The following is a 17194-nucleotide window of genomic DNA, read 5'->3' on the forward strand; positions in this document are numbered from 1 at the left end:
GAAAACAACTGTCTCTGTCTTATTAAACATCCCAAAACTTTTCCTTCAGAGCTAAAACTTCTAAAGTAGGATTGCTCATCAAAAGCATTTCATACATCTATGTGCAATAAAGATGTTACTATTTTGATCTTCTCCCTCACTCCATGCCCCATCACTTGCCCAGCCTCAGGAAAAGAAGTCTGTACCCATTACTTAAATACCCCATTAAAAATGTACTTTCAAGCCCAAATGCAAATGTCAATACTTATCATTACATATTACATTTTCTGATGGTCTCTTAAATACACATGTGTAAAAAAAAAAAACACGGGACACACACACAAAATTTTTGCTTATAAACGTTCTTCTTATAAAAATTGTAGTTAACATTTACTGAGTGTTTACTATGTCAGATAATTTGCTAAATGTTTGACATGTCTAATTTTATTTAGTGCTCGTAATAGCCTTATGAGCTAGACATCATGACTTTCTGTGTGTTATAGGTAAATTGAGATATAGTGAGGTTAAGAAAAATAAACCCAGTCAACATGGCTGCAAGGGACTGTGTGCTTACCCTCATAGAAATGTTTGCAGGGAGGGTACTTTATGGAAGCACAATACATCTTAATTAAATTGAAATTCTAGGACATTTAAGGACTTCTTTATACAAAGACTTCATTTTTTATGGAAAACAAGAAAATAGGTTTTTAAAATAATTATAAGTATGGCCTCCTATCCCCAATTCATTTCTCAAAAAAAAAAAAAACAAACAAAAAAAAAAAAAAGCTTTATCCAATCTATACTTATTAATGTCTAACATGTGCAGATTATGCGGTGTTAGGGAATCATGGACACCATGATTGAAGGAATAAAGAGGCCCAGAACCCCTAAGAGGTCCCATGAGTAAGTTCTAAGAAGGACAGGACCTCCCTGAAATTACTTACAAAGGTTGGAGCATATGTGGATACACATGCTTTTCTGACTTGGGGTTCATAACTTTCATCACTTCTTCCAAGGCTCAGTGACAGCCCAAGTTGTTAATCACCCCTGTCCTGAAGGAAATGGATCACAAAAGTCTGCTTTTCAGCTAGGCCTCTTAGAATCCCCAGCTTGAGTGAGTCCTCTGTCCACACAAACCCCAAAGAACTTACTAAAATCCAGAATGCTCATGCCTGTGGAAGACTGAAATTCTACCCTGTTGAAAAGTGTAAGTTTTTTCAGAGTCCATGCTGTATAAACTAGGATACCAGAATCTGAGTCCGGCCGTCTCTAGCACTCTTGCCACCATGCACCATGGAGACTCAGCAAACTCAACATCTACATTATTGGAGATGGAGTGACAGGAAAACCATGGACATCAGCAGAGACAACTTGCGTGTTTTTGTTTACCTTTACTTCAGAGATCAATTCAGGGTCAAATCCTTCCTTGTTGGAAGATCAGTGCTAAAGAAAAGTTGGGAGAATTACCTATAATGTATGTTTTTCTTTAATGAGATTTATTTTCAGTCCTTAGGGACAGAGATAACAGTTTCAATGTGTTTAAAATTTTGCCGTATTATATTGAAATTATTCTTTCACTCACCATTATTCTTGTATTTATTTAGTATGTTGGTCACCATGTGGTAAAATAGTTTTTCAAAGATGAATTGCATGGGGATCAGGGCCCAGTCTCAACCTGCTTCCTTAGGGGGTGGGTAAGGAGCAATTGGGTGATGCTGTTTTAAACCAAACTATCTGGGGCGCTGGGTGGCTCAGTTGGTTAAGTGTCGGACTCTTGGTTTTGGCTCAGGTCATGACCTGAAGGTTCATGGATTCAAGCCTCGCATTGGGCTATGTGCTGACTGTGTGGAGCCTGCTTGGGATTTTTTCTCACTCCTTCTCTCTCTGGCCCTCCCCTGCTAGTTCTCTCTCTCAAAAATAAACACACTTTAAACCTAGTTACCTAGAATCCATTTCTACATTTATACCTCTCTGACTCTCTCCTTCCTTCTTGCCTCTTTCATGTCAAAGTAAACAGAAAATGTCAGAAGCAGTAGTAGGAGGCTTAGCATAGAAATATGCAAATCTCTTTTGAAGTACATCTATTAATCACCCTGGTTAGGAAGTCTCACTAGAAGGATTAAATCCGCAGCTCAGAAGCATTGTTTGGGGTACTTGAAATAAATGGAACATTACATATGAAAATGGTCATGGACACATTTTTAGTAGCTTGCTAATTCTATCTATCATGAGACACTTTATTAAAGTCAGGCTTTTTGAAGAGGTTTCACAAAATGCAATATTACTTCTCCTTGAAAGGAAAAATATTCCTATCCATCTCTTCCCCTAATTTATAGCTGTGTAAAAACCAAAGCCACATATAAAACATCTACTGTTTAAAAGTCTTCAATGGCTTTCTTTAGTCTGCAGGTCTCTAGAAGTACATATAAGGCTCTAGTTCCCACACTTCAGACTAATGGCTCTATTCTGTCCTACTCTTTCCCAAGGGAAGAGGAGTCTGTGAGGTCAAGTGGAGAAGACAATCTGGCACCATGTAGATCACTCTCAGGATTTCTGGGTTAATTTGTTGACTAAATGCCCCTGAACTTACTTCCAGGACCTGCAATGGCCTCTTCCAAGTTTCGTTCTCCTAAGAGTGAACTGTGTCACCAATAAGTATATCTCTAGTCCCAGTGAATGCTTAAGAAGTTGCTGTTTGTGGAGATGGGGCAAAGCTGTGGGCTGGAGTGTCCACATACACGTACAACAGGTCTGCCTTGGTGAAAGTAGAATCAGGTGTAGAAAACAAACAAAAAATAAATAAAAATAAAAATAAAACAACACAAAAACAAAAACAAGGGTAAATTGTGGACCAGCTCTTTTGTTGTTTGGCCATTCTGTTGAAACCCAATAAGGCCAACATTTCTGGGTAATAGCCTGATCTTCCAGGTCAATATGAAAGTATATAGGGCATGTAGGAAGATACATATTTTATTTCATTGATTTAAAACTTCTAAAATTTTCAACACAGGATAAATGGACCTCCATGTGTACTCTTTCTCTGGGTCCCATTTAAGAGGAGGTTGCTTCCTAGGGCACCTGGGTGGCTCAGTTGGGTTAAGCAACCGACTTTTGATTTCAGCTCATGTTATGATCTCACTATTGTGTAATTGAGCCCCTGTTTGGGATTCTGTCTCTCCCTCTCTCTGCTCCTCTCTCTCTCTCTCTCTCTCAAAATAAATAACTTAAAAAAAAAGGGGGGGGGTAGGTTGCTTCCTGATCAAACTCCGACTTTCTTCCCAGTACCATTTCTTCTCAACACTGACTTCTATTAGGTTGTAAACTTGAGGTGTACGTAACTGAAGACAATTTCTCCAACACACTATTCTGCCTTTACAGCATTCTACCTGAGCATTTGCCTTGTGAGTGGCATTCACTCCCCTCCCCATGCACCTTGACTCCATTCCACCTTGTCCGTTAGGCAAAAACTTCTTTCAAAAGGCAGCTCTAACATACTACCTTGATGAATACCTCTGATAAATCCTTTGCTAACATCCCAGCCCTCTGCTCTCACTTTCTGAGGTGAACTTAGGTGCTTCTTCCTCTACGTTGCCAATCGTTCAATAGCTTCATTTACTAGACTCAATTGCAGTTGTTAGTTGTGGAAGACAGCTATGGGACTTGAGATATTCTTCTAATAGCAAAATCTATCTATAAAAGCTGCTTATTAAATGAATCCATAAAACGACCTGGAAAAAAGTAAGACTCACCAAAGACAGGTTCTCACTGGGGATGGGAGTTATCAAGAGCTATGTGGAGATAGTACTGATATCCCATCGGCCTTAATCATAGATGGTAGATAATTCAATAAAGTGGAACACAACCAAAATGAGTACTACATATCTTATTGGATTTTGAATACTGAGTATAATTATTCTATTGTTTTTACATTCCTACATTTATGAGCACTTGGAATGTATAATTCCAAATATATAATTCATACTTATTAGTAAATCTTATGTCACAGAATTACATTATTCACAGCCAGAGTGAAGAAAAAAAAACAATATTGCATCAAGAGGAGCTATATTTAAATATCAGTGTCTATCTATCAGATCTATTTAACATTATGTGACCCTTTTATTTTTCCCATTTTAACCCCACAAAATGGAAGGGTTTGGGGCCGGGGGGGGCGGAATTTTACTTTTAAGTAATCTCTACACACACCAACGTGGGGCTTGAACTTACAACCCCGAGATCAAGAGTCACATGCTCTCTGAGCCAGCCAGGCACCCCCAAAATGGAAGTGCTTTTTAAAAAATATATATAAAACCATAAATTTTAGAAGGCTTCATTGGTTAGAGTTTCCCTGGTACACTTAAAAAAATCTTTGTTGAAATATTGGCATACTTAGTGGCCATGTGAAACAATAATATAACTGTTTTGTTGTCTTTATACTCTATTTATATTCTACGAATGAGAAAATAAAGGTTTGAATAGATAAGCTAACTTGCTCAAGCCCCAATGCTTAGAAGGAGGTAGACCAGGATTTGAACCTTGGCCAGCTTGCTTCAGAACGTGCTCTCTGAACGTTCATCTTCATGGGACCTTCTTCTCTGTGTGTGTCTATCTCTCTGTGCCCTCTCCTCTTCTTACACAGAGGACAGTGACCGGATTTAGTGCCCACCTTAAACCCAAGAGGATTTCATACCCAAACCTTTAATTAGTCATATCTGTAAAGACCCCCCCTCTCCAAATAAGACCACATACTGAGCGTCCAGGTGTATATGAGTATTTGGAGACACTACAGCCTCTATTTCAGCCAAAGTCTTCAGGAAGAAATAAAAGTACAGAGTCAATAATATGCTCTACTATGTCCCTTGCTTCCCTCAACTATAAAATGGGTGTGATACTGGCATATCACTCCAGGATTATTGTGATGACCAAGTGATTAATTCATTTTCAGTAGAGTCTGTTACTTAATAAGCCATTGATGCCTGAAGTTATTATTTTTTTAAGTGCAAAGACTGAATTGAGTTTTTTTTTAATTAATTTATTTTGAGAGATGAGGGAGGGGCAGAGAAGAGTGGGAGACAGGGAACCAAGCAGCCTCCCTGCTGTCAGCATGGAGCACCACACGGGACTCAGTCCCACAAACCGTGAGATCATGACCTGAGCTGAAATCAAGAGTCAGATGCTTAACCAGTGGAGCCACCCAGGCCCCCGGGAATTGAGAATGTTTTAGGCAGCACAGTGCAGTGAAAGAATTGCAGAAGTTCTGAGAATATGTCCATGTTCTGTCTCTGCTGCCTGCTCTTTAATAAGTCAAAGATTCCATGAACTTTAGGTTCCTTATCTGAAATGTAAGCATCATGAAACCTGCCTTGTTCTTGTTTTGGGGGAGGGAAGGTGATGACATTAGATGCCTATCCTGCATGCTTCCCCAGTGGAAGTCAGGCTCACAGCAGACCTCCTTGCTCCTCACTTGCCTAGATGAGGAAACTGAAGCCTGGCGGCAGGGAGCCAAGGACTTGAGCAAGGCCCAGGAATGTTAATAGCACAGAGCTTCCTCTTGGATGAAAACAGGGGAAATGACATTCACCTGTCATGAAGAAGTGGCCTCCAGCTTAATCACTACAGCCAGAAATGCCCCAGGCTGCCCCCCACCAGCCCTAGCACCTCACAAGGACCCAGGGACAGGGCCCTATGAAGCCCCTAAGCTCAGGACACTGCTGCCACTAGGGAAGGAAGACAGGCTCAAGTTTGAGCTGGGGCTGATCTTACCCCAGGAAAGGGATAGAGCTGCCCTCAGGAGCCACTCTCTTCCTCCAGGAGAACAGGCAAAGAGAAGGTAACACCCCTACTCTTGGAGCTCAGCGTGTGGCCTGTGGGAGGGGCTCAAAAATGTAATAAAGATGCAAAACACAAATTAAATATGTATCTGTACCCAGAAAGCCTAAAAGCCATATACAAAATGAAAAGTAAATGAGAGCTAGGGACTTCTGGGTGGATCTCTTTTGATTTAAATGGAATTCGAATATTACTATGTTTGTCTCAAATAAAAGTTGAAGATACTTTGCATAAAGAAAGAACTGCCTTGTCCTCATTATATCAGTTTCAATTGTTTTGATAATTTAGAATTGATGTAACAGAAAATAAAATTGAACGTGAAATAATTATAAACTACAATGCATAATATGAATCTAAGGCAGAATTTTTTAGTACTATGTATGCCAAATGCATCCAATTTTTCTTCTGACTCCAAAAACATATTATTAACCACTACTCTAGGCAAATTTCTCTTCTTTTAGACCAGCCTTACTTCTCTCCAGTCTCTTCACCTGTCGTATCAGTAGAAACTCTACTAGTATTAATGTGCGTTGGAGAAAGTGACGGGTAACCGAAGATACCCGGAGTTTGGGACACAGCCTGATATCTGAGCCCCAAGGAGTATATCCTAAACAGTTTAAACTCATATATTTCATTTCAAACTATTTCTTAAGAGCTGAAATTCTCAAATCTTAATGTGTGGTAAATTTCTTTGAGGTTTTTTGTTTTCCTCCTCCTCCTCTCCCTCTTTCTCCTTTCTCCCCTGTCACTCTCTCCTCTTCCCTCTCTCTCATATAAATGTTTTAAACTACTTAAAAAATATTTTAAATAACAACACTTATTGAATTTGCACTATGGCGTCCTGTGGCTTTGAGTTAGGCTTGCACATTGCCATGCATCTTAGAGTATGCTTAACACAGGTTGAAAGATACAGCATTTAGATGGTCTAAAGTTTATCTCTGGAACAACATTATCCTCAGAAAGCTATACTAGAAATGCCTTGCTTTGTTCTTTCATAAAGTTGCTTTAACGGAATTAGCCCCTCATAAGGAACTGCTATAGGACATTCACTGAAGTATTTACTGTATTTATTGAGGATATATTACACTGCAATACAAGATGTCTGCTTATAAGAAACCCTAAGGGAAATTTCCCTCAGCCCTCAACAATAGGAAATCTTGTCCTTATCTTATACTATATCGCTGATAAAATTTATTTTTCCCCCATAAAAAGCCACACAGCTTCTGGCATGTTTGTGGGCCTTATCTTAACTCCAAGCTATATTTTTACCATGAAATACCTCTTACTTGCTCTACTTTGATTAGGTTATAAAATATATATCTCCAATAAAGCATTTTAAAGAAGTTTTGAAGTGAGGCAGGGTATTTATAAAAATTGAATACTGAAATACTCTCAGCCTGATTTAACCTATTCAATAAATTAGTTATTCACTTATGAGCTATAAAGCATTATAAATTCCCTGAGGCCAAAATATGTGCCCATTTCACTTTGGCATTCAACCCAGTGCCTTTTATAGTGTTGTTTTACATGGTAGTTGCTTGACATTTTAAAAATGGGTGTGTTTGGTTACAAACAAACAAGCAAACAAACAAAAATGCAAGTAACAGCACCCATACTCAGGTTGGGAATTCTGAAAGGGAAATATTACACCCATGAAACATAAAGTATGTGCCAATATATCAGTATTGCTCACTATATCCTTTGGGTATGAATAGAATCTTGGAAGGGGGCATATAAATAAAGATATTCTGGCAATTTAAAACTAGTAAAAAGCATTTCTCCAAATGCCATGTCTATTTTTATAATCAGGTTCCATCTGCCCGTACTTGTCTGACACCCTAAAATGGATTTAATTTATTTTGCTTCTATATCTGTTTTGCTTTTGTTAGTAGAGGTAGTTATGGAACATCTGTTCTACTTTATTTCAGAAAGTCACTGGATCGGAGAACACTGTATTGTCTTCGAGGTTAGAAACAATTTAAAAAATCCAGTGGGCACCCTTTCTGCTCTCAGGCTGGTAAGTTTGGCTGGCTTGCCCACCAGTTAACAAAAGTGAGTTGTGAACGATCCCAGCAGCTTCTAAATCATCTTGCTCCATGGCCAACAACTACCAGGATTTGTGCTTTGGTTCTTCTATGTGCTGTGTTCACAACCTCGATTCTCGTCATTTGTCAAACCGAGTTGCAGTAAATCTTAAAACACCTGTTCTAACTCCAAAACTATTTAAAGAAAAACAAAGAAAAATAAAAAAACTATAATAGTAATCTATAGCCAGTATGTATTGTTTTGTTTTTACACTAAGTCGCTTTTCTGTTTTTCCTTGGAGTCTGAAAAATGGATGCTTGGCTGCCAAAAACAAACATCTATCTGAAAAAAACCAGAAGCTCCTATTATAACTACGTATAAGAAAGGTTCTGGGGTGCCTGGGTGCCTCAGTCATTTAGGCGTCTGGCTTCAGCTCAGGTCATAGTTTGTGGGTTCGAGCTTCTCATCGGGCTCTTGCTGACAGCTCAGAGCCTGAAGCCTTCTTTGGATTCTGTGTCTTCCTCTCTCTCTGCCCCTGCCCTGCTCACACTCTGTCTCTGTCTTTCAAAAAGTGAATAAACGCTAAAAAAATATTTAAAGAACAGAAAGATTCTCCGGAGTCATAACACATGTCAACACACATTTTAATTATTCATTTAAGAATAGAGATGATTACACTTATGCCATAAAATCTTTTTAATTGTTGATTTTCTTTTAATCTCCGTAAAATAATTTGTTGTACCAAAATAAAATGATATTCCTCTCTTCAAAGTTTTCATTTTTTTCTAAAGGCAAATCATGTTAAATATAAATTACCAACCTCCTGACATATCTAGATCTTTTTTTTTCTAAAAGTTGGAAAGTAAACCTCACACGATAAAGGATAAGTCATCAAATTAAACTTCTTAAAATCCTCCCTGATACTTTTACATATGTAAAAATGTAGAAGAATGAAAGTATTCTGGAAAAACTACAGCAAGGCAGTGTTTCTCTGGAAAACATGATCTAGGAGAGGATATTCTCATTCCTCATCAGTTCTGAGTTAGCAGAGTGGCTACTCCTTCGGGGACCAATTCTTCACTCTTGGCTTGAAAAGGATGTGGAGGTCATGCCACCACACAAAAGCTTAAGTCTCAACTCCCCTACTGACCATTAGGTTAAAAACTTAGTTAAGTGATAACATCACCTAGCCAGCCACACACTGGGCCTGATAAGAAAAAAAGACTGCACTCTCGAACTGTTGCAGGACTTGGTCAGCAGGTGCCAGTCAGAGCAGGGGGGACACACATGCATGTACTGGACTTGATTCTGAACATGGAAGATCAAGGGGAGTGGAATATTAATTTGGCCCGGGGAAGTCTGTCTATCTGAGGGCACTTCCTGGTGTATGGCATTCATTATCCTGGCAAGGACTAGGGAGAGAGAGTTTGCAAGCACACGGCTAGGAAGGCTCCCAGAAGGGAGGAGAAGCTGATGGTCCATACAGAGTGAAAGAAATGGCAGATATGTGATGGCAAGTTGGCAGAAGGGATTAAAGCCTCAGAGAAGTGGGTATTCGACGGTGGGTCTGTGATGTAATTCTTATTCCACCACTAGCTCCAGTGTCATTTGGATGATTCCCATTGTGCTCCTGTGACACATAGGCAAATTTCCATCACTCCACACTACTGCTCATCACATCACATTGAGATTGCTGGTTTATTTTATAAAATAAAGTTGTTGGTTTATTCACTAGGTGGATGGATCCTTGAGGCTAAGAACTCTGCTTTATGCTCATTTATCTCCAACACAGACTAATGCTTGACACACTATAAGAAGCTAGAATGAGATTAAGAACCAGACAGACATATTCAACTGACTAAGACACCGATCATTGGACTAAATGTTGGATGTTGATATCATTTGGTCCTTAAAGCTCTGTTAAGTAGGTATTATGTTATCTCCAGTTTACCAGTAAGGAGGTTCTGACCATAGTTACGTTGCTACTAAATTGCAGAATAGACATTTGAACCCAGACAACCTGACTTCAAAAAGACATGTGCTGCCTTCTTAGTTAACAGGTACTCAATCACTGTTCAGTGAATGAATCAGCTGGCAAGAATATTAAACATGGAGATCAAACCCTTGTGATCAAAATGAGAATCTCCTTAGTAGAAGGCAACCATCTCCAAACAATAAACAGGTCCATAATTTTATTAAAATAAATATATTGCAGTTTACATATTTGTCAGTATTGTTTTTATCTGGCAACATACCCTTAAAGTGTGAGAGAAGGCAGCATTTTATGTCTTTCTGATCTCGAGACTGTAACTACTACCTCATTTTTGCATTACATGCACTCTTTTGCTCTAACATCAATTATAAGAATGCACAATTTATCCTGACGACAGTCTTACCCAACCCCCTACTATGAGAGGGAAAGATAGGATAAAATAGGCAGAGAGGGAAAGGTTAGAACCTGAGGTCTCTGGGTGGGGAAAAACACATATTTTGGAACAATGCTGGGAGCGTTTGACCTCAGCAAACCCCCTCAGGTGTAAGGTCCCTCTTAAGAATGTAACAGACAATCACCTACTCCCCCTCAGATTCCCCTCAGGAAGCTGATAATCAAAATACCTAACTAAAAAAAATAAATAAACCGTAAAACTATGCTTTATGAGGGACAGTATGACCACAGTCTGACCCCTCACACAATGGAGTGGAGCTAATCAGGAATGGACAACCCAGCACCTAGAGTTATCAAGCCAATAAGGGTAGGGCCTGAGAAGGAACAAGGGGGAAGGGAAGGGGGCTGACCAGAACCTTATAAAATAAGACCCTTGCCTATAGTCGTGGGTATTCACCTCTTAATGTCCCCTCTCTGTAAAGAGAGCTTTCATACTACCACTTACTTTCTTAGTCTCTAATAAACTTTTGCCTGCTGCTCATTTTTTGTCCACCTCTTCATTCTTTGAAGCAGCAAGACAATGAACCCCAGGTATTAAGGTAAAACATCCTGCAACACGACTAGGTAGTGGACAGTGAAGGAATTACCATTAAAATTCCGAGTTTATGGCACAAAAACAGACACATAGACCAATGGAATAGAATAGAAACCCCAGAACTAGACCCACAAACGTATGGCCAACTCATCTTTGACAAAGCAGGAAAGAACATCCAATGGAAAAAAGACAGCCTCTTTAACAAATGGTGCTGGGAGAACTGGACAGCAACATGCAGAAGGTTGAAACTAGACCACTTTCTCACACCATTCACAAAAATAAACTCAAAATGGATAAAGGACCTGAATGTGAGACAGGAAACCATCAAAACCTTAGAGGAGAAAGCAGGAAAAGACCTCTCTGACCTCAGCCGTAGCAATCTCTTACTCGACACATCCCCAAAGGCAAGGGAATTAAAAGCAAAAATGAACGATTGGGACCTTATGAAGATAAAAAGCTTCTGCACAGCAAAGGAAACAACCAACAAAACTAAAAGGCAACCAATGGAATGGGAAAAGATATTTGCAAATGACATATCGGACAAAGGGCTAGTATCCAAAATCTATAAAGAGCTCACCAAACTCCACACCCGAAAAACAAATAATCCAGTGAAGAAATGGGCAGAAAACATGAATAGACACTTCTCTAAAGAAGACATCCGGATGGCCAATAGGCACATGAAACGTCGCTCCTTATCAGGGAAATACAAATCAAAACCACACTCAGATATCACCTCACACCAGTCAGAGTGGCCAAAATGAACAAATCAGGAGACTATAGATGCTGGAGAGGATGTGGAGAAACGGGAACCCTCTTGCACTGTTGGTGGGAATGCAAATTGGTGCAGCCGCTCTGGAAAGCAGTGTGGAGGTTCCTCAGAAAATTAAAAATAGACCTACCCTATGACCCAGCAATAGCACTGCTAGGAATTTATCCAAGGGATACAGGAGTACTGATGCATAGGGGCACTTGTACCCCAATGTTTATAGCAGCACTCTCAACAATAGCCAAGTTATGGAAAGAGCCTAAATGTCCATCAACTGATGAATGGATAAAGAAATTGTGGTTTATATACACAATGGAATACTACATGGCAATGAGAAAAAATGAAATATGGCCTTTTGTAGCAACGTGGATGGAACTGGAGAGTGTGATGCTAAGTGAAATAAGCCATACAGAGAAAGACAGATACCATATGGTTTCACTCTTATGTGGATCCTGAGAAACTTAACAGGAACCCATGGGGGAGGGGAAGGAAAAAAAAAAAAAAAAAGAGGTTAGAGTGGGAGAGAGCCAAAGCATAAGAGACTGTTAAAAACTGAGAACAAACTGAGGGTTGATGGGGGGTGGGAGGGAGGGGTGGGTGGGTGATGGGTATTGAGGAGGGCACCTTTTGGGATGAGCACTGGGTGTTGTATGGAAACCAATTTGACAATAAATTTCATATATTAAAAATTAAAAAAAATAATAAAATAAAATAAAATAAAATTCCGAGTTTACAGGTTAATTTATATGCTCAATTCGCACATTTATGAGCTTATCAGAAACAATTGCTGTTTAAAAAATATTAAAAATCACAAATTTCTTTTAGCATTGAAAAAAGTGTTCTGATTCAGAACAAACAAAAGGGCTAAAAATATTTAGAGATCTTTCACAAAACTGTAAAACACATTCTAGTGTCATGCCAGACTTGGTGAAGAACAATGACCAGGTCTTTCCAAGGAGGGCAAGAAGGTAATCTGTGGTCTTGAACAAAGGCAGCATGATTAAACATCTCTTAGTTCTTTGGTGGCAACAGGACTTCACTAATTCATTTATGAATACATTGCTTTAATTTGTAAAAGGTAAAATAAAGCTTTCAACACTTCTAATTAGATTTTGAACTTCAAACAAACCATATAAAGAGAGTAATTGAAACCCACCCCTAACCTTTCAGAAAAATTAAAAGAGAAATTAAAAGTATACTTCTGGCCAGGAAAATTAAATTTACTTGGTCCATATTTGCCTTCTTTATAAATTAGAAACCAAGGTCTTTGAAACAAGTGATATTATAAGTAAATGAAATATTTTATCTGTGAACATTAACTTACATCAATGAAAATACATTGTAGGATGTATTTTTCAAAGTCATAGATTTTCAGATTTAAATGGGATAATAAAAATGATCTAGGCAAACTTTCTTTTCAGAAGTAAAAAAAAATCAAACCTGAAATTACTAAAACTCTCAGTTTCTTCTGACTGGCTTTGGGTTTACCCCATCAGCCTGGACCTTTAGTGTAAACATTGATATTGTGATTTATAAGAAATATATATTTGGTCTTCACCCCCATGTCTGGCACACAGATCCTAAAACCCTTGGACTTTTCTAAGTGAGGAGAGCAGCAAAGTTGTCTTGTTACGTTAATGAGGTGATTTGGGGACTGCACCTAAGGACTAGGGGTCAGGGGACTGGTTGTCAGGAGAACCAACCAAGCCCTCAGTGGTTTGAAGCTTTCAGTCCTACCCCAGATATCCAGAAATGGGAGAAGGGCTGGTAGTAAGCAAATTACCAGAGGTCAATGATTTAATCAATGAAACCTATGTAATGAAGCCTCCATAAAAACCCAAAAGGATTGGGTTCAGAGAGCATCTGGGTTGGTGAAGGTGTGGAGATTTGGGGAAAGGGGCAGGCATGGACACTCCATGCCCTTTCTGCACACCTTGCCCTATGTATCTCTCCCATTGGGCTGTTCCTGAATTCTATCATTTTATAATAAACTGATGATCTAGTAAGTAAAATGTTGTTCTTATTTCTGTGAATGGCTCTAGCAAATTAATTGAGCCCAAAGAGGGAGTTTTGGGAACGTCCAATCTATAACCAGTTGGTCAAAAGTCTGAGAATTGCTTGGTGTTTTGTGGGAAGCCCTCCTACATATACATAAACACTGGAATTGGGTCCAGGAACTTAAAAGATATTGTTTGCCCACTTTTATTCAGGGTCTTTGGCGGCTTATATGGACTGCACCCAATGGATGGTTTCCAGAGCACATTTTTCCTTAAGGAAAGTAGCTACCTTCCTTTCTGGCTTACCCAGGCCTGTCCCAGGCCACATGTCTTAGTCAGCAGAGCATAGGGAGGATTTTAATCCCTACTTGCCAATTAGTTCAGTGTGTATGATGTACAATCACCTAAGGTGACTATACTTTCATTGTTGACTCTTATATAGGTGTCTTCCTTTCATTTTGTTTTGTAGGGAAGGGAGAATTCTTCCTCTACTCTCAAGGTCTTCTAGTTGGACTAAAAGTTAAATTTACATGAGACAGGTTAACAAGGAGAGAAAGAAAAATTATTGTGTGTACACAGACCAATAATGAAATTAAGACCTCAAGAAGTGACCAACAAGTTTTTATACATTTTAGACAAAGAAATGATAAATTTGTGAAAAATTTACAGAACAAGAAAAGCAGGTGGTTGAGAGCTTTAGTTAGTAAGGAACACTAAGCGGAATTTCGACGGAGGTGATAGATTAGTAAAAAGCAGCAAGGTTTATTTCTATGGCTTTCTCTGCTTCAAAATCTCCATCTCTGGGGATAAGGATGTCTTTTTAATTCTTAGTGTAATGAGGATATTTTTCATATGGGAGATTTGTTTACTGCTTTCAGGGGTTTAGAGGAGGGTCTGAGTGTCCTTGTATGGGTTGTTACACAAGTAACATTTATTTAAAATAATCAACATGTCAAAGTGACACATTTTGAGAGCCTGCTCTTGTCCCGTACAGTTTTTACCAGAGTTGATATGGTTGAGCCACCAGTCTGCTTGCATTTCTAATAATGATGAAGTTGCCCTCACAGGAATCTCTGTTCCCCTTTTCTCAGCTCCCAGGCACCTAATGGTTCTTAATGAAAAGTGTACCAGTCACTGATATTACAGTGGATATCCTCTGCCAAAAGAGTAAAATTCAATTATACAGCAAACAAATTCACTCCCCCATAATTAAACTAAGAGCTAACAATCAATCACATTATTTTGACTAAAACCATACTATCTTCCTTTTCACTAGTTTGTGCTTAGGAAAACTACTAAGCCATGTTAGAATGCTTATAAAATAATGAATTGAAATTGTTTAATAGTACGGTTTTTTTTTTTAATTTAAATGTTTTTATTTACTTTTGAGAGAGAGAGAGAGTATGAGTGGGGTAGGGGCAGAGAGAGAGACAAAGGATCCTAAGCCGGCTCTGCACTGAGATCAGAGAGCCAGATGTGGTCTTGAACTCATAAACCATGAGACTGTGACCTGAGCCAGTCAGATGCTTAACTGACTGAGCCACCCAGGCATCCCTATAATAGTAGTTTATAACTTAAAATCATCTTATAATTCCATGTCATGTATCTGTTTTGCTAACTATAAAATTAAACCCCTTTCACCTTTCTGCAGGTAATACAACTACATTATATTCCTTAGCACCACTTACATGTCACTGTGGCCATGACTAAGTTCTGGTAAATGGAATTTGAAGGAAGCGAAATGAGCCATTTCCAGACATGGCTTATAAAAACCTCCCAATCATCACTCCTTCATGCTCTATCCTTTGCACTGATGTGACACAGGCAAGAAATGGGAATTTGTAGGCCATTTAAAGAAGGCAGAAACACAAGATGAAAGAATCCTGACTCTCAGAATCACATAGTAATAAGAAGAAAGCCACCAGTCTATCAGGAGCCCCTGTTTTAGATTTTGTCTGAGCAAGAAATCAACTTCAACCATGTTTGAGAAACTATGTATTTTAAGGTCTGTTTCTTACAGATGCTAACAGTGACTTGACTAACACATGACCCTCACTTACACCAGGAATATAAGTATCTTTCCGCAAAGTAAGAAGAAATTTCTTAAAATGTGTGAACAAATTAGTTCTCAAGAAGGTTTTATTGAAAGCATCTTTGTGCATTTTATAAATTATATAAAATTTTATAAACTATATAATTTAACCAAAAATCTTGAGAAAGAGAGAGGAAATAAATCCTAAAACACTGAAAAGAAGTAAATATAGATTTATTGGAAAGAAGAAGTTGTTGTACGGTGAATGGGAAGCTGGGCCCATTTTGCTGGACACTATGGTGGGTTTAGGTGCTTGAACCTACTATATTTTATTCTTAAAATATATTTTGAGATAATGTTTTTACCCCAAGTGTGTAAATGAGAAGAGTGATATTTAGCGTATTTTCTATGCTAACTAAAAATGTGATGCCATATTTTTTCTAAATTTCATTCTATTCATAAATGCTAAGCAACACCAAGTCTGAAGTCAGATATTTTAAATTTTGAAATAGCCAAAATGTGGGGCGCCTGGGTGGCGCAGTCGGTTAAGCGTCCGACTTCAGCCAGGTCACGATCTCGCGGTCCGTGAGTTCGAGCCCCGCGTCAGGCTCTGGGCTGATGGCTCAGAGCCTGGAGCCTGTTTCACATTCTGTGTCTCCCTCTCTCTCTGCCCCTCCCCCGTTCATGCTCTGTCTCTCTCTGTCCCAAAAATAAATAAACGTTGAAAAAAAAAATTTTATAAAAAAAAAAAAAAAAAAAAAAAGAAATAGCCAAAATGTTTAAACTCAGAAGTATACGTTCATACTTTTGATGTATTTAACTAAAAGATTAACCTTTTCATAAAGTATCTGATTAAGATTTGAGTCAACACATGGTTATAGGAAACAGATCTACTGCCTCAAGCTTATCTTTATCACTTTTAGAGAACTTCATATTTCTAAATTCTATATATTCAACCTTTGATGACTCCAAAAGAAGCCGGAGTTTAGTAGAAGATCTATGCATGTTTTCTAGTTTGAGTACCGCAGTTTGCAGGAAGACCATTATACTGAATAATTAAAACCATTCACATTTAAAGGCAAGCATATATATAGAAATAGATATAGATATGTGCACATATATATGCAATAAATATTTGAAAACAACCTTACTAATAACTTACACTGTTGAATTATTTAAACATGTCAGCAACTATTGTCCCTCTGAGTAATTCAAATTCAAAATTAGGCTTTCCCTCAAAAAAAAAAAAAATAGCTCTAAATGATTGCATTACATTTTAACTTTCTGAAATGAATTATGAATGAATTTTAATCCTAAAATGTCAATAATCTGAATATAGTACTTTTAAGAATAAGTATAGCTTTGTAGATCATTTTATGAATGTGTTCACTCATTTTAGTGCAAATGGGAAATAGTTATTTTAAGAAGAAATTGCCATCTTCCATTATCTAAACTCAAGAATCACGTCTACTATTTTTTGTCATTGAGTAATGTTAAAAACTGTCCTTTCCTTTTATTTTTAAGAAATATTGGAGAAAAGAGTATTGTCAGCTCTTATATTCATACTTAAAACAGTTTTTAAAAG

This window comes from Puma concolor, chromosome D1 (assembly GCF_028749965.1).
Source record: "Puma concolor isolate L17-30 chromosome D1, mPumCon1.1.hap2, whole genome shotgun sequence".
Lineage (NCBI taxonomy): Eukaryota > Metazoa > Chordata > Mammalia > Carnivora > Felidae > Puma > Puma concolor.